This window comes from Mobula birostris, chromosome 6 (assembly GCF_030028105.1).
Source record: "Mobula birostris isolate sMobBir1 chromosome 6, sMobBir1.hap1, whole genome shotgun sequence".
NCBI classification, from domain to species: domain Eukaryota; kingdom Metazoa; phylum Chordata; class Chondrichthyes; order Myliobatiformes; family Myliobatidae; genus Mobula; species Mobula birostris.
In genome coordinates, this window is record NC_092375.1 from 25,464,883 (window position 1) to 25,484,226 (window position 19,344).

At 41.7% G+C, this 19,344-nt stretch overlaps 1 protein-coding gene and 1 long non-coding RNA gene across 5 annotated transcripts in view; one reads left to right on the plus strand and one right to left on the minus strand.

The window, feature by feature from the left end:
* The window catches only part of LOC140198873 (uncharacterized), a 51,201-nt gene extending 47,405 nt beyond the window's left edge, over nt 1-3,796 (plus strand). Inside the window, exon 3 of the long non-coding RNA XR_011886278.1 lies at nt 3,669-3,796. This is a non-coding gene — a long non-coding RNA (uncharacterized lncRNA). The remainder of the gene's footprint in view (nt 1-3,668) is intronic.
* runx1 (RUNX family transcription factor 1) overlaps nt 1-19,344 on the minus strand; it is a 234,243-nt gene that overhangs the window by 100,345 nt on the left and 114,554 nt on the right. The gene's annotated exons all lie outside the window — the stretch shown is intronic.

Below are 19,344 nucleotides of genomic sequence, written 5' to 3' on the forward strand. Positions count from 1 at the left end.
ATATGGGCTGGGAAAATTGACAAGTTGTTTGTTGTGTAAATTTGGGCGGGACAGGTGGTGAATATAGCATTGCTATGAAGCTCAATTCTAACCTCATTTGCTCTGCTAAAGTTCCTTCAGAGACCACAAGAAACTAACCAGTATATGCTGCACAATTTTAGTTTCATTTCTTAGTCCCCACATGCATTAGAGAATATAGATTCCATCTCCCTCTCAGCAGAATGACTCCACACCCACATGAGAGTGTAAACCCTATACCCTTTAGTAAGCATGGGCCCTGTACACCTTGGACACTCAGTTGCTGTGCACCAAGAGAATGCAGAACTCGCAAACCGTTTTGAATACAGTCTCTTCCTTGCTGTGTTAGCCTGGAGAGAAATGCACTGCTATTCCCACGCAGGTGGCCCAGCAAAAATCTACTATCAGATTTCCATTCAATCACCTGGCTCAAAGGTGTCAATACTTAAAAGGATAAACACAAGTGATTCTGCAGATCCTGGAAATCCAGAGTAACACACTCGAAATGCTGGAGGATCATGAAGTGTGCCGATGATATTAAACCTGATTCTGATTCTGACTTTGATTCTGGCATTTCTTTAGCCAGAGTGGTGAATCTGTGGATTTCTTTGCCACAGGCAGCCGTGGAGGCCAAGTCTTTATGTATATTTAAGGCAGAGGTTGATAGATTCTTGATTGGTCGAGGCATGAAGGGATACGGGGAGAAGGGAGGTGATTGGGACTGAGTGGAAAATTGGATCAGCCATGATGGAATGGTGGAGCAGGTGCAGTGGGCCAACTGGCCTAATTCAGCTCCTATATCTAATGGTCTTATTTGGGGCTGAGGCCCTTAAACAGGATGGGGAAGGAAGGGAGAAGTATCCTCCCTTTATTGTGAATACTTAAAAGGATTCTGCCTGTTTTGGGCAGAAGCCCTTTGCATTTGTCCAGCTGGTGAAATTATTACCAAGAGGATATCACTTGGTGACCTGAGTAGTTGGGTTGCTTCCTGGCCAGTTTTTCACCTATTATGAAATTTTCCTCAAATGAGTAAATGCACACAAATTCAGGTTACTGAAAGCTCTGTCAGAGTTGTATTTGTGGAAGTTATGGAGCAAGGTGGACAGCAGAGGCTTCAGGGCAAGGAATCCAGTGACAGTACCAGGTTTGTGTCAGCAGTGTTACTCATGAATCCAGTGTCATCTAAGAGAAGTTGAGTATTTACTCGTCTTTCAGACGTTGGTACAATGCTGTAACTAAGTTTAACTTAACCGAGTTCAATCATAAGCAAGAGAAAATTTTCCGATGCCTGAAATCCAGGCAACACACACAAAATGCTGGAGGAACTCAACAGGCCAGGCAGCATCTAGGGAAAAGAGTACAGTCAGCATTTCAGGCTGAGTCCCTTCATCAGGACTGGAGAAAAAAAGATGAGGTGTCAGACTTAGAAGGTTGGGGGAGGGGAGGAAGAAACACAAAGTGATAGGAGAAACCAGGAGAGGTGAAGGTTGAAAAGTTGATTAATGAAAGAGATACAGGGCTGGAGAAGGGGGAATCTGATAAGAGAGGACCAAGGGCCATGGATGAAAGAAAATGGGGAGGAGCACCAGAGGGAGGTGATAGGCAGGTAAGGAGACAAGGTGAAGGGGGGAAAAGGGAATGGAAAATGGTGAAAGGGTCGTTACCGGAGGTTTGAGAACTCGATGTTCATGCCATCAGGTTGGAGGTTACCCAGACGGAATATAAGGTGTTGCTTCTCCAACCTGAGTATGGCCTCATCGCAACAGTAGAGGAGGCCAGCGACTGACATGTTGAAATGGGAATGAGAAATGGAATTAAAATGCGAGGTCACTGAGAGATCCTGCTTTTTCTGGTGGATGGAACATAGGTGCTTGGCGAAGTGGTCTCCTAATCTACATCTGGTCTTACCGATCTACAGGAGACCATACCAGGAGCACCAGATACGGTATATGGCCCCAACAGACTCACAGGTGAAGTGTCGCCTCACCTGGAAGGCCTGTTTAGGGCTCTGAATGGTAGTGAGGGAGGAGGTGTAGGGGCAGGTGGAACACTTGTTCTGCTTACAAGGATAAGTACCAGGAGGGAGATCAGTGGGGAGAGACGAATAGACAAGGGAGTCATGCAGGGAGTGATCCCTGCAGAAAGCAGAAAGTTGGGGGGGAGGGAAAGATGTTCTTGGTGTTGGGTCCCCTTGGAGATGGAGGAAATTATGGAGAATTATGCGTTGGATGTGGTGGCTTGTGGGGTGGTAGGTGAGAACAAGTGGAACCCTATCCTTGGTGGGGTGGCAAGAAGATAGGGTGAGGGCAGATGTGCATGAAATGGAAGAGATGCTGTTGAGGGCATCACTGATTCCAGAGGAAGGGAAGATTCTTTCTTTGGAGAAAGAGGACATCTCCTTGGTTCTGGAATGAAAAGCCTCATCCTGAGAGCTTATCCTGTGGAGATGGAGAAATTGTTAGAAGGAGATGGCATTTTTACAAGTTGCAGGGTGGGACGAGGTATAGTCAGGGTAGCTGTGAGAGTATGTGGGTTTATAGTAGACATCAGTAGATAAGCTGTCTCCAGAGAGAGAGACAGAGAGATCGAGAAAGGGGAGAGAGGTGTCGGAAATGGACCAAGTAAATTTGAGGGCAGGGTGGAAGTTGGAGGCAAAGTTGATGAAGTCAATGATCTCCGCATGGGTGCAGGAAGAAGCACCAATGCAGTGATTGATGTAGCATAAGATAAGTTGGGGAGTGACACAATTGTAGGCTTGGAACATTGACTGTTCTACGTTGAGTTAATCATAACAGAATTATGCTTAGATTGTAAACATACTGTGTATTTTAATTCACACATAACATATACATATATTGTAACTGTCAATATACATATATTTCTTTCATTGATTTTTTTGTAATTATTATTGATTTGTCACAAACACAATCAATTAAAAATTTTAATTGTAGACTACACTGTGGCCACTCTATTAGGTACACCCGCACACAAGCTCATTAATGTAATTATGTAATCAAACAATCATGCATAAAAGCATGCGGACATGGTCTAAAGGTTAAGTTGTTATTCAGACTAAAGAACAGAATGTTGAAAAAATATGAACTAAATGACTTTGACTGTGGAATGATTTCTGGTGCTAGATGGGGTAGCTTGAGTATCTCAGAAACCGCTGATCTTTTGGGGTTTTCATGCACAACAGTCTCTAGACTTTACAGAGAATGGTGTGCAAAACGAAGAAACATCCAGTGTATGGTAGTTCTGTGGGAAAAAATGCCTTGTAAATGAGAGAGGTCAGAAGAGAATGGCCAGAATGATTCAAGCTCACCGGAAGGCAACAGTAATTCAAATAACCACATATTACAACAGAGTTGGGCAGAAAAGCATCTCTGGATACATGTCGAACTTTGAAGTGGATGGGCTACAGCAGCAGAAGACCATGAAAGTACACTCAGTGGCCACTTTATTAAGTACAGGAGGTACCTAATAAAGTGGCCACTGAATGTATTTAGAAGTGTAATTATTATTGTCATTAATAGAAAATGCAATCTATTAACATTTTTACCAGATTTTTAATAAATTTTTGTTCATTCAGTGCATGTACATTGAAAAAATCCACAAAGCTTTACTACAAAACCTCTTTCACCATGCAGATTACAGCTGTTTAGAAGGTATCTTCTCAAGGATTTTTAAGGAAGGACAATAAACGCCAGCCTCTCGGGCCTTCTTCACATGGAGGAAGACAGAGCAATCAGTTCTTTCTCTCTACTTGGGGACATTTCATCAGCTCAATAAAATCTCATTAGCTCATCAAAAAAAATCAATCTATGACTCTAAATGTTACTAATTGTTTGTTGTGTCTGCCAGTCAGAGATGTGCTATTCGCTATTTAAAACAGGAGCTAGTTGAGAACATAGTGAGAACAGTGAACTCGATTTACATCACATTCTAATTAACATCTTAAAGTCAAAAACAACAATTTGGAAACTTCAAAGTAACATGATATGCCCTCTGATGTAAAAACCTATAGTACAGTACGTCTTGAACAGAGAAACATGCTCAAACATTTCCGCAAGTTGCAAAAGGGAAGGACATTTAAGCAATCCTCAGAAGATTTCAAGACCTTCAGTTGATATGTTTCCCATCGTAGATAGAAGTGCACTAATGACTAGATAGAGGTGTGGTTGGACAGTTGGCTACAAGACCCAAGGCCTACCAACAAAAATATTGGCAGCTGTATGTAGAACACTTTGGAGCTATATGAATTGACTTCTTCAATAATGTAATTGCATTAAAACTACCGTATTCAGTTCATGTCAGTTTTATTGAAGTCTGTACTCTAAAACAGCCATTCTCAATGGGGGTCATATAGCCCCCTTGGGGGCCCTGGCACATTTGAAGGGGGCCACCGACTGAAAACTGTGAGAAGGGGAGCCCCAGGTGCTTATGGGGGCCCTGGTAACTGAACCATGGAATACCCAAGCAGCAACCTTCATTGGAGTCAACCTTCATTTGAATTCAGCGCACCTGGTAAATTCATCGCTTAAGCTCCTCCCACACAGCCTCACTTCAGAGTCAGTCGCGAATCAGACTGCACCAGGTCAACGTATTCAATCAAGGGTCCTCGCATCCAGTATCGCCATACTTCATTCTCCGAAGATCAGCGTCTCTTGCTAGGCTCTTTTTAACCTAGTAACTTTAAAGTATATGTGTTTGGATATATTATACATTAGAGTAGGTTGTGAAAAGTGTTTATTACTGCATATGAAGTCACCAAAAAAAAATCCCTGGCTCCAGGTGACAGCATTTTTTGTCAGCAATGTATCTGTATTTTGCGCGCTTATTCCCAAGTCAAAAACGTTTAGGCATCCTTCCTAAACCATTTGCCACTCAATGTTGTCAATCCAGTATGTCGGAATGTTCAAGTATTCTTGGTGTTCAATAACAAATTATTTTCTGTCTACCTGTTCGTGTTGTATCCTTGTTTGAAAGGGGGGCCCTGGAACCTGAGAAGAGCTCCTAAAGGGGCAGTGGCCAAAAAAGTGGTTGCGAATCACTGCTCTAAAAGACAACTACAATTTGCCATCAGTCGTCTGAATGAACAATGGCCAACCCATGAACACCTCCTCACCTTTTCTTGGCTCTCCTTTTGCATTATTTTAAAAATTTAATATAATTTATATTAAATTTATAGTTTTTATAATCTTACTATAATTTAGTTTTTCAATGTATTTGTGTATTACTGTTGCCACAAAACAACAAATTTCGTGATATATGCCAGTGATATTAAACCTGATTCTGATTCTAACAATTATTACTCTGTTGGGGATTCAAGTCAAATAAAATACAAAATATTGAAGTTAGGAGTTTGGCATTGACAACCAAAATGTAACTAATATTTAAAATATTCTTTAGAGTTTTCAACTTTCAGTACTAATTTTATTTAAAATTAGCTGCAGTATTTTGGAAGGGTGCCAGGTTGTCTTCTGACCATGTGTATGTCCCCATGAAATAATACATGAACTGGACTGCCTTTTGTCTTTCTCATTCAACGACATTAATGATCTAAAAAGTGTAAATAAAATACACCAATGTTACACCAATGTTACCTTTTATATTATTCCCTTAATAAAACACAAAAAAGGTGGAATGACTTGGTTTTTAGTTTCAGGAACCAGGTTACAGCAGGCATATGTAGTTTTAGAATTCTCAAATATCTTCCAAACATTGTGCCTATTCTTTGATGCTCACTACTTTTGGACATTCTTAACCTCTCTCTGCTTCAATATTAGCTTTGAGAGGACCATCATTATTTCAGTCTCGAAGGAAAACAAGGTAATATGCCTTAATGACTACAGCCTGGTCGTGCAGGCATCCACAGTCATGGCTTTGAGAGACTGGTCATGGCATGCATTAACTCCAGCCTTCCAGCCAACCTGCAATTTATCAACACCAAAACAAATCTATGGACTCTATCTCCTTGGCCCTACACTCATCTGTGGAGTATCTGAATGGTAGAGTACTGCTTGTTGACTACAGCTCTGCCTTCAGTACTATATTTCCAAGCAAGTTCATCTCCAAGTTCCTATAACTGTGATTCAGAGCCTCCCTTTGCAATTGGATCCTTAAGATCCTGCCCAACAAATCCTAGTAAGGATACACCACTGCCACCATAATGCTCTACTCTGGTGCCCCACAAGACTGCACACTCAGCCCACTACTTAACTCCCTAACCACTCCCAACTGTGTAGCCAGATTCTGCTCGAATTCCATTCACAAGTTTGCAGGTAATAGAGGCCCGCTTCTTAAATAATGATGAGTCAGGGCACAGGAAGGAGACTGAGAGCTAGTGACATAGTATCATGTCAACACACTTTCTCTCAGTGTCAATGTCAACAAAAGGTGCAGAATAGACAATAGGTGCAGAAGTAGACCATTCGGCCCTTTGAGCCTGCACTGCCATACTGAGATCATGGCTGATCATCTACTATCAATACCCGGTTCCTGCCTTGTCCCCATAACCCTTGATTCCCCTATCCATAAAATACCTATCTAGCTCCTTCTTGAAAGCATCCAGAGAATTGGCCTCCACTGCCTTCTGAGGCAGCACATTCCACACTTCCACAACTCTCTGGGAGAAGAAGTTCCTCCTCAACTCTGTCCTAAATGATCTACCCCTTATTCTTAAACCATGCCCTCTGGTACTGGACTCTCCCAGCATCCGAAACATATTTCTTGCCTCTATCTTGTCCAATCCCTTAATAATCTTATATGTCTCAATTAGATCCCCCCTCAATCTCCTTAATTCCAGCGTGTACAAGCCCAGTCTCTCTAACCTCTCTGCGTAAGACAGTCCGGACATCCCAGGAATTAACCTAGTGAACCTACGCTGCACCTCCTCCACAGCCAGGATGTCCTTTCTTAACCCTGGAGATTAAAAGAAATGGTCACTAACTTCAGGGAGGGGATTGGTAGACGCTTCAGTTTACGCCAAAGGTGCTGAGGTTGGGATGGTTGAGAGCTTCAAGTTCTTGGGAGTAAATATCACCAATAGCCTGTCCTGGTCCAACTGCATTGATGCTACGGCCAGGATAACTCAGAGCCTCTACTTCCTGAGGAAACAGCAGAAATTTTCTGTGTCCCCTTTGACCCTTACCAATTTTTATGGTGCATTATAGAAAGCATTCTATAACTTGTCCTACCAAGCTATGACATACGAAACTACAAAGAGTTATGGACACAGTTCAGCACATCATGGAAAACAACCTCCCCTACATGGATTCTATTTGTACATCTCATTGCCTTAGCAAAGCAGCCAGCATAATCAAAGACCTCACCGATCACAGATAACCAGAGACCCTGCTGACCCCTTCCAGCAGAAGATACAAAAGTCTTCTTTTTAAAAGACTTTGTCAAGAAATGGGTGCATAATATGAAGTGCTTCTCTACCACATAGAAGTTCACGGGCTTTCAAGAGGACAGGTCTAGAAGCACTTCTTCGAACTAAGGACAGCAGTTTCACTTTCTTTGAAAGAAAAAGAGCACCCACTCTTGAAACACTTTGGAAAAAAAAGAATTGTATCCTTGTGGTGGCTTACCTAGCAGATACTTTTAACCATACTTGGAGTATTGTCAACAGCTTTGGACCCCTTATCTCAGAAAGGATGTACTGTCATTGGAGAAAGTCCAGAGGAGGTTCATGAGGATGATTCTGGGAATGAAGGGGTTAACATATGATGACTGTCTGGCAGTTTTGGGCCTGTACTCACTGGAATTTAGAAGAATGCATGAGAATCTCATTCAAACCTTCCAAATGTTGAAAGGTGGATGTGGAGAGGATGTTTCCCCTGGTGGGGCATCCAGAACTAGAGGGCATAGCCTCAAAATTGAGGGGTGACCTTTTAGATCAGAAGTAAGGAGGAATTATTTTAGCCAAAGCATGGTGAATCTGTGGAATGCTCTGCCACAGACTGTGGTGGAGGCCAAGTCCATGAGGATATTTAAAGCGGAAGTTGATAGATTCCTGATTGGTTGGGGCATCAAGGGATATGGCGAGAGGGCAGGTGTATGGAGTTGAATAGGACTGGGGATCAGCTATGATGAAATGGCAGAGTGGACTCGATGGGCTGAATGGCCTAATTTTGCTCCTATGCCTTATGGGCTTATGGTCTAAGCATATACAATTGGCTCAAGGACTATTTTATCCAACTTGTATAAGATTATTGAACAGCTCCCTCGTACAAAAAGAATGGCTCTCAAATTCCATCTACCTCTTAATGACATTGCATCTTACTGCCTACCTGCACTGCACATTCTCTCTACTATAACATGTTATTCAGCACTCAGCTATTGCTTTACCTTGTACTATCTCAATGCACTGTGTAATAATTTGATCTGTATGAAAAATATGCAAGGCAAGCTTTTCACTGTCTCTTGGTACATGTGGTAATAACAAGCTAATTTATCAATTTATTTGAGACATAGACACTTGTTACTCCTTCCACAAAGAAGACTACTGTCCATTCACCTCACTGCGGGAAATGTCACCTTGCTCTTGTGTATAAAATATATTACTTACAGATTTAAGAATTGTCAATGTATTTTGAAGAAATTCTATAAATTGAAATTTGAAAGTATTTTTGAGATGATGCTATAGGAATGTAATTACTAATTTTCTTTCCTTCAATTTATTAGAATAAAGAGAAGCATTGAACTATAGGATGGTGCAAAGGAGACCACACAGTTCATCACACTTGACCCCCTTGAAAAATCTAGCTGATTCATGTTCAACCTCATTGCTCCTTCTTCCTTTTTTATAGGCAATTTTTTTGCTTTGGGTAAATTCTCTTCTTTTTATTCATGGGTTATGAATGTTGTGGTAAAATTGGCATTTATTATCCTTCCCTCTTTGTCGCTGAAATGACGTGGCAGATAACATTCAACCATGTTCTTAAGTCTGGAGACACATGTACACGTCTCTGGGTAAAGACGGGAAAATTACTTCCTTGAAGTCTGTCAATGAATTAATTAATGATGGCTAGACTATTGTTCCTTCACTGGTTCTGGGATGCCCTTTCTAGTTGTTGCTTTAACTTCTAGTTAAGGTCTAGATTTGCTTGTCCTTCCCAATACAATGGCAAATGTGCAGTTCACAAAAATAGCAGGGCAAATTCAAACTCTGGGCTAAAGTGTTCTGTCATCCATCCGTCTGCGTTGATTTGGAGTGGGGCCAGAAGTATCAGTGTGGTTACAACCTAGGAGCTTATGAATTTGAAGCTGGAGTGGACAATTTGTTCCTTGAGCTTTCTCCACCATTCAGTAACATCATGACTGACCTTTCACTTCAACACCTCTATTCTTCAGTAACTCCATATCCCTTTGTTTCATTGATATGTAAACATCTACCAATGTATTCTGAAGGCTATTAGATGTGGTGGAGAGATCCAGCATGCTTGGGAGACCAGGCATCATTAACAAATGTAATCTAGTGGCTGAAGTAAAGAAACGGAAATACTGATTCATCCAGCAGGTTAGGCATCACTTGTGGAAAGAGAAACAAAGTTAATGTTTCTGGTTAAAATCCCTCCATTATAACTGAGACATTAACCATGTCCTTTCCACAGATGCTGCCTGACCTGCTGAGTCTTTCCAGCATTTTATCTTTTGGTTCTAGATTTTCAATATCTTCAGATCTTTTCTTTTCATTTGGTGTTGGGCTGCGTGGACCAAGGGAATTGCCCAATACAGCTTGCAATACTGAACAGAGCTGAGGACAATCAGGCCAGATTATGCAACTAAAGGAAGCCTGGAGGCAGGTCGACAGTTGTAAGAAGGGGAGGCTTTGAAAGCATTGCCACATGTTGTAATAATGAAACTAACTTAATTCCTAGGAAAACAAGACCTTGGCACAGAAATAATGTCTACCACCCTTTACTATAACTGTTGTTGTCCCTGGTCTATCACACGGAAGGAGTGTCAATCTTTACCTCGCCCAAAAAGACAAATTGTGTTGTGTTCACAATTAATCCCTCTACAGCATGTGTAGTTGTACCATGACTCGCCTTGACCTCCTTGTGTTTAGTAAACCCTGATAATATTAATTTTAAATTGGTTATTTAAATTCAGTGCTTAATTGATAAATTGGATGGAGGACCATCAATACAATAAACAACGCTTTCATTCATCATTCTTCCAAATGCACACAAATACATTTTAGATATCACTTTCTTTGTAATTTTAAGACATTTGATATTTGAGGTTCTTTTCATAGTGCATATTTTCCACTGCATTGCAAAAGTTGTATGTTTTTGATAATGATAAGAGCAAAACGGAATCAATAAACTACTTCAGGAAAACCTGATCTATAATTTCCAATAATTCATCATCTTCCATCCTGTATTGCTTCTCAAATGCACTGCCTTTGAAGGTTATTAAATAGCTATACTTATTGACTTTATCCCATTAATTTTGAAGAATGCATGCAGATATTTCTGACCTATTTTCGGTTGTAGATTTCCTGATACATTTACATACATCTCAAATGCCACTATGCAGGAATCAATGCATGTAACAAACTATATTTTAGACTTTATGGACTTCATTAACCTGTTCACATTTCCATCATTTTAAATGTAAAATCCAAGCTCCATTTCCATGATCCAATGTCTGTCTGTGCTGATTATTGATAAGTTACAGCACATATCCTTAATCCTGATAAAATCAATAAATGGAGGAATAGAACTCTCTTGTGAACTGCCTTGGTTTTAAGTAGCCTTGACAAAGTATTTTATGAACTGAATGATTTAACTTAAGAAAAGATACCTCTAAATTGAATGCATTTAATGAATTGTTTGGAAATATGTGAAAATTTTGCCTTTTTTATATCCTAAAGTAGCCGAGGAAAATTCTATGCATCAATCAAGCAAAACACTGAAATATTAACCCATTTCCCTGTCTTCATCAACTCAGTCTATGCTGAGCAGATTTGCTCGAGCCTGTATCCTGATATATTGGAATCTTTTGGAATGACAAGGAAAGGAAAATTGAATAGGCCAAATATTCCGATTTTTCTGAAAAATAGAGAAAAAATTAACAGCATTCTTTAACAGTGCGCGCATAATTCTGGAGGAACTCAGCAAGCCAGGAAGCATCACTGAAGGGAAATAAACAGTTGATATTTCGGGTCGAGGCCTTTCATCATGAATGAAAAGAAAGGGAACAGTCCCCATGGTCTCAGCCTCAAATGTTGCCTTTTTATTTCCCTCCATAGATGCTGCCTGACCTGCTGAGTTTCTGCAGCATTTTGTGTGTATTGCTCAAGATTCCCAGTATTGGAGAACTTGTCTACCTCTAGTGTTCTTATACAGCGCCTGTTTCTGATTTGCCTGAATTCAAGTATTTGCAAGGCCCTGGAAGTAACTCCATCTATAGGCCAGATTCAGGAACATCTCTCCATGTCTCCTGATGTCCTTCTCCTTGGCTTCAATAACAAGTCATTATTCTACCAATTGAGGTATCTGATTCTCATATAATTTACTTGCTTCTGTGCTCTCCTAAATAGCTTGAAATAAGATAATTATCTAAAGGTTGTAGCACAGCTGTGAGCCAAAAGAGGAACATTATCTTAGGTTTTGGATTTATTCTCAATGAAACAGATGGGAATGTTAACAAGTAGAAGTTATAATCCCATCGTGAGGCCACCCAAGAGGAAAAAAGTTGTAAGTTCAATGAAAGAGGATACAAAGGGCAAAATGAAAACTGGGAACTTTTTAAACTGTGAACTTCTCCATTAATTATCCATTTGAAATCCCTTAACTTTCGAAGAAGTGTCAATTGAGACATTTTTGACTCTTTCTACTTCGAAAGTTAGATGCAACTTCTTGATAGCTTGCCTGTTAGATTGGCATGGATAAACACAAATATTCTGTCTGCGTAGCCTCCAACCTGATGGCATGAACATTGATTTCTCTAATGTCCGGTAATTGCCCTTGCCCCTTCACCATTCCCCATTCCTGTTTCCCTCTCTCACCTTAACCCCTTATCTTCTTCCTCTCCTCCGCCACCTTTTTATTCTGATGTCTCCTCTTTCTTTCCAGACCTGATGAAGGGTCTCGTCCTGAAACATCAGCTGTTCACTCTTGTCCATAGACTGGACTGCTGAGTTCCTCTAGCTTTTTGTGCATGTTGCTTTGGATTTCCAGCATCTGCACATTTTCTTGTGTTTGTAAACACAATCTATAATGTGTTGTATTTAGTCTATAGGGTCACATTTATGCTCACAGCAAAATAACTGTAAAATGTGTCTCAGTGTAGAACTGGAAGGTCAAAATCAACTGCCAATAGATTGATTCCTCTCTAATTTACGCATTATAATGGTGGTCATGTTTCCCAATCTGACCCAATGTCATATAATCATCTAAATGAAAGCTCCCATTTACAGAGACCAAGGGCAAATTTAACAAGTCAAGTTAGTTGTAGTTATAAAGACATAAGAGAGACTGCAGATGCTGGAATCCAGAGCAAAAATCAAATTGCTGAAAGCACATTAAGAGAACTGCAGATCTTAACCCAAAACATCAATAATTCTGTTCCACTCACAGATGCTGCTCAACACGCTGAGTTCCTCCAATGATTTATTTAGTGCTTGTAGGTGTGCTTAACACCTAGTGGCGTACTTGTATGACCATTCAACCTCTGATTATGTTTAAACTTAATGTCTAACTCTGAATGGGATTTGCTTGCTACTTTGCAGCATTACAGAATTTCTGATAACACTGGGGCACCATGATCGTGTAGTGGTTAGCACAATGCTTTAAAGTACCAGCGACCCAGGTTCAATTCCCGTCACGGCCTGTAAGGGGTTTGTACATTCTTCCCGTGACTGCTTGGGTTTCCTCTGGGTGTTCTGGTTTCCTCCCAGAGTCCAAAGACATACCGGTTGGTAGGTTAATTTGTCATTGTAAATTGTCCCATAATTAGGCTGGGATTAAATCGAGGGATTGCTGAGTGTCATGGCTTGAAGGGCTGGAAGGGCCTATTCTGAGCTGTATCTCAATAGATAATAAATAAATAAATTGAACAAAAGTGCTTTAGTCAGAAAATAAGGCATTTTTGCATTGTCTCCCTCTTCTTTAGAGCATCCTACAGCCCTTTTCAGCAATGGTATGGTTTTGATGTGACACTATTACAGCATAAGATTGAAACAGATAATGAATGCCCAGCAAGGTCGCACTAAAAGCAATGTGATAATTACCCGATCTTTTTGTTATGTTGGTGGCTGAGTGATAGATATTAACCAGGTCACTTGCTCCCAAGCTAGCTGGGTCTTTCACATTGTCCTGAACCAAAGTCTCCTCGCGACATACTATTTGAAATATGACACCTCCAAAAGAGCAGCACCCTTTCATTACTGCACTGCAGCACCTACCAGATTGCAGCTTGCAGTTCATGGTCTGCAGCTATCCAGTGATAAATATACAGATTCCGATTCATAGTCAGAATTATGTCTCAAATGTACATGGAACCAAAATGTGAAATGTGGGCATCCGGTCCTTGAAACTGGAATCTTAGTCTTACAGTCATTCGGCCTCCAACCGCCGCTCCCTGACGCGGAGTTGCAGACGTTGGACCTCTGACCTCCAGACAAGTCAGCTCAGGGACTTTGACCTTTGACCTTTGGGCCTCTACCTCTGAACTTGCCAGCTTCTGTCTTTGACTTCCAGGCTTCTACCTCCAGACTCTCTGGGCTCTGAACTTTGACCTTTCGCTTTGCCCTCTGGGTATCGACTCCAGGGCTCTCTGATCATGGGTTTGACCTTTGGGCCTCAACTCCAGGATTCGTTGATCATGGATTTGACTTTGGGAATCAACTTCCAGATTGATTCATTCATCAAAACATATGAGAGGATGGGTTTGAACATCTTCAAAGGAAAGGCAACATAATATCCCAAATTTTATATTTTGTGCCCTAGACTATGAAGGCAAGCATATAATTTGCCTTCTTCACCATCCTATCTACCTTTGTTGCCACTTTCAGGGAAGTATAGACTTGAACTCCGAGGTCCCTCTGTTCAACATTCCTTCATGTCCTACTACTTACCGAATGTCCTCTTTGACTTCTCAAAACGTGACACCTCACATTTATCAGGATTAAATTCTATCTGTCAACACTCCACTCAGCTTTTCATCTGTTCTATAAACTGCTGCGGTCTTAGACAACCCTCATCACTAACCACACTGATTCTGTGTCATCTGCCAAGCTACCAGCCTGTCACCACTGTACAGCAATATCCTCTGATAATAAAGGACCATCTTTCAGGAGACATCACTCAATGAAAGAAGACAGCGTTGATGAAACTTACCATCATCTTCAGTGCACTAGCGCAGCTTTTAGCTGCCTGAGCATTTGAAGACTTTGACCTTAAATTAACCACAACGCTTATGGTCTTCAGGACAGCAGTGATCACTGGTCTGTTGTTTGCCTCTGAGCCATGAAATAGCTATAGCATGCACCTCAAAGGTCTGGAGACATAACCCTAATGCTGCTTCCATAAAATCTGCTAAATGCACTGGCTGGATAGCCAGTCTCCTCAAGTCCCCAACAACAATGCTCTAATTATAGTCATAAACACAAGAGATTCTGCAGATGCTGGAAATCAAAGTAACACACACAAAATGCTTGAGGAATTCAGCAGGTCTTGCAGCATCTATGGAGTGGGATAGACAGCTGACATTTTGGGCCGAGCCTGGTGAAGAGTTTCAGCCCGAAATATTGTCTGTTCACTCCTCGCCATAGATGTGGCCTGACCTGCTGAGTTCCTCCAGCATTTTGTGATTGCTATGATTATACTCAGTCTACTAGGCAGGACACAACTTCTAAATTGTGCATTCTACTCTGAACGCTGTCATAGCATAACATTAACAGACAGATAGGAGATTGGTGTTCCTGTGAGTTTCCCTTTCAAGGGTGTTCCCAAACCTTCAATGAAAAGTTGTAACATCCATATTGACTAGTTGAATCTCTGGCCCAAACACACTCAGGATGGAGGTGGAGCATTCAGGATGGTATTGAGGCTTCCCTAACCAAACAGCTCCATTAAACATCTTCTGTTACCGCTGTGGCAGAGACTGTGTGTGTATTTTCGTGCATTAGAGCCCACAGAATAGAGCAGAAGTAACTGATCCTTGACAGCAAGAGACAGTTCATGGATAGGTCATTATTAGATGCTCACATATCAAACAACAAAACACAGCTTTTTCATGGAAGTTTACAGTGAGGACCATTTGTCAGTTCACAGAATTCTGAAGAAAACTACAAATCACAATGGCTGCACTCCCCTTGGAGACGCAGGGGACCGGTTTCTTCACAGAGAAGCCCTGTCATCGGGGAGGGGCTTGTGAGTTCCTGAGATCCCACGAGCGATGCCGTCGGGAGCTTAGCTCGTGGTAGGGTCACCGTGGTGGTAAAGTCAAGGGGAAGCTTTCAGACAAAGGGCAATCCAACCAAGACCTCAACGGTGGATCTGGCAGAAGATAACGAGGCATCACAACAGCAGTGAGGGTAGGGGAAGGGTCCTCAGTGGTCTTGCAGTCAATGCCACTGGACCCAGTTCCCCATCTGTCCATGTAGTGGCTGCCCATGAATCAGCCTCCCCACGTTAAACAAAGCCACTCACAGGCCTTCTCCATTAAGGGAATAACCACTTAAGACTGGGGTTCCCAACCTGGAGTCCATTGACCCTTTGGTTCATGGTAGGGGTGCATGGCATAATGAAGTTTGCGAAGCCCTACCTTTGGAGAACATCATACTCGACTCGAGTTATCGAACTACTCCTACTGTAGGGAATAAGTGAGAGTAACAGCTGGATTTCCACAATTAACTGCGCATGTGCATGTCCTGCAGGTTGCTATGGTTTTCAGCTGTGCAGTAATGGTGTGTGCTGACTAGTCGTTATAGTTACAACATTTAGATAAATAATTTTCCTCTCTCCTGCAGGTGCTTTCACTGACTCAACATCCACTCACACCGGTTTCCATCCGCTGCCTCTTCCTTCTGACTCCACCTTCACAAACGATTGCAGAAAATTGGGCATCACAGTCGTGTAGCAGTTAGCATGACGCTATTACAGCTTTAGGTGTTGGAGTTTGGAGGTCATTTCCAACATCATTTGTAAGGGGTATCTGTATGTCCTCCCTGTGGAATGCATGGGTTTTCTCTGGGTGTTCCACTTCCCTCTCACAGACCAAACACGTACCAGTTAGTAGGTTAATCAGTCATTGTAACTTGTCCCATGATTAGGCTAGCGTTAAATCCGAGGTTGTTGGGCAGTGCAGCTCGAAAGGCCGGAAGGGCCTATTCCATGCTGAATCCCAATAAATCATAAAAAATGGGTCTGAGAAACTGTTTGTCAAGGTTGCCAACGTAACGCAACGGCATCGTGTCCTTTTGTCCTCTCTGATGTTCACAACACACACACACACACACACACTCTCACATACTCTCTCTCTCTCCCTCTCTCTCTCTCCTGGTAATTTTTTTTCTTTTCTCCCTTCCCTCTTCCTCTATTCCCTACTCCGGCACTCTGGCCTTTTACCCTGGTATCCCCTCCTTCATCCCGTTCTCCCATGGTTCACTCTCCTCTCCTATCAGATTTCGTCTCCAGCCCTGTATCATTCCTATCCACTTGGCTTCACCCATCACCCTCTAGCTCATCCTTCTTCTCCTATCCCCACCTTTTTATTGTGGCATCATTCCACCCCTTCCCCTTTCTAATCCCAAAGAAGGGTCTTAGCTCGAAATGTTGACTGTTTATTCATTTCCATGAAAACATATACACAGAACCTGACACACAATATCTCACACATTGCAAATGTATACACTGAGATGTACACACGTACCAACTCACATAAACGTATAAGTGGAAACAAACCTATACACACACACATACATACATGCATATACACACATTTACATAGTTTCACACACACACAAACATACAGTATACATACAGACATGCTAATGTACATGCACTGACACACACTGACACAATATCACAGACATGCACACATACATGAATAGACACACACATATGACGTGCACACTGACACAATTTCACACACACACCCAAAACTGGAAGCTGAAGGATTTCTCTGTTCACTTGCTTAAATTCCTACAGCCTTTTTGCAGCTCAGTTTTTTTTTGAATGAACTAGTTCAAAGAAGGCTGGAAAATAAACTTAAGCCTACAATGTTAATAGTTAATTGTTTTCAGTTGTTATGCTTCCACTTGAAGCAGAAGGATGTGCGTTTCATTCGAACAGTAGTGACTGGAGCCCACTGTTTCGGCTCAGTCCAGTACGCAAAGTGCGCTTTGCCTTTGAGACCTGTCGCCTGTGGGATGTGACATTAAATGGAGACCACACTTCCTTCTCACAAGAACATCCAATACCCCAGGGCAGTACTTTGAATAGTTCTGTTGCTTAACATTTATCTTCCAAACAATATCACCACCAAAAAAAAACTAACTGCTCCTTACTACAGTAGGATCATTTTGTGTTCAATTTGGCTGTCTCATTTCCTGCATTACAACACAGAGTGGTGAACTTCACTTGTTGTGAAGGGCTATGTGACGCCCTGTAGATGTGAAAGGAGCAGTTTTTCTTTCTGCAATACTGTCGTTCTTTATTGCTTTAAAATTAAATTCAATACGATTTCAGCAAAACACATCAATAACCAACTAATTTGATTAATGAGCTATAAACAATGATAAAAGTTAATTTTGTTATTTACTATATTGCAGGGTTTTAAATTTCAAAATTTGGCCTTTTTCACTCTTTTTAATTCTTTATAACAGGGGGAATGTTACTTGGTAAGATTGGCCCCAATCAATTTTATTGCCACCGTCATGGTTACCAATGAATACTTGTTCTGCAGACCTTCCCATGGTACAGCGATGACAATATTTCCAGGATTTTCATTGGCTGTAAAAGGCATTGGGCTAGTGGGAGGTTGTGAAAGGTACAATATGAATGCTTTAGCCCTGAGAAGGGGTAGGACAGGTCAAAGTCATCTGGAAGGTGGACATGGGCATTAGTTCCAAAAGATCATAATGAAAGCAAGGTTGCATAGATTTTACTAAAGGCCACATTCAAATGTCTTGCACTTGAACAACTAAGACCGTCATCTTTTGCAAAATTGTTGGGATTGACAACATTTAAGAACAGGAACAGAGATAGAAGCCAGCCACGGCTAGGGAACTAGCCCGGACTTACAAGAGCTGGGCATGGAGAGGTGGAGGGAGGGCTTTCCAGAAAGGTTCTGAAATGTGAATGAGGTAAACTGTAATTGAGAACCAGGGTGATGGCCTGTTCCTATAGAGATTATTCTTACTTATTCCTCCTTTCTCTGGGTATTTGGTTGGATCTGGGAGGCTCCATTATTGGCTCTTATGTTTGCCAGGCCTCTGTGAATTTTGTTTAAAATCCTGTTGCTCTATGAAAATGATGTTTATCAACCTGCAGTTGTTACATTTAGCAAGGCTCTTGAGCCTGCATTACCGGACATCCCACTCTGCAAAATCTCATTTCAGGGAGGTAGCACCATCAATTTGCGGGAGACTTCCAGGAGAGGTGGGATGTCTGCAATAGAGTAGCTCCTTAGCAGTTAGCCAGCTAGTTTAAATACCATTAGCTATGCTAATGAACGAATGACACCTGTTAAACTCACCTCAACATGTCTTTTACAGTCTTAACCCACCATGGGCAATAGAAAAGTCACTGTTGCAAACAGTGCAGCGAGGAACACTGCCATTATTTTTGACCCCTGTTAGGCAGGGGTACACTTTAGTGTAGTCTGGGGTGACGTACATTTCATATTTTCTTTTCTTGGAACACTCTGCCACTCTGACATTTTTGGAACTCTCTCGCTCTTGCTCTTACTCTCTCTCTATTGCACGCGCACACGCCCTCTCTCACTTGTGGTCGCTCTCACTTGCGCTTGCTTTCTCGCTCTTGCTCTCGCCCTCTCTCTTGTGGTCACTCTCACTCGTGCTCGCTCTCTCGCGCTTGCTTTCTCGCTCTCACTCTCTCTCGCGCTTGCTTTCTTGCTCTCACTCTCTCTTGCGCTTGCTTTCTCGCTCTCACTCTCTCTTGCGCTTGCTTTCTTGCTCTTGCGCTTGTTCTCTCGATCTCTCTCGTGCATTCTCTCACACTGGCTCTCAAAAAAATCAATTTCTGGGACATTGTATATAATTTGTGGGCATCAGGGAGCTACTATTAATTTGCGGAAGACTCCCGGAACTTCCGGGACAGGTGGGATGTCTGCATTACAGTC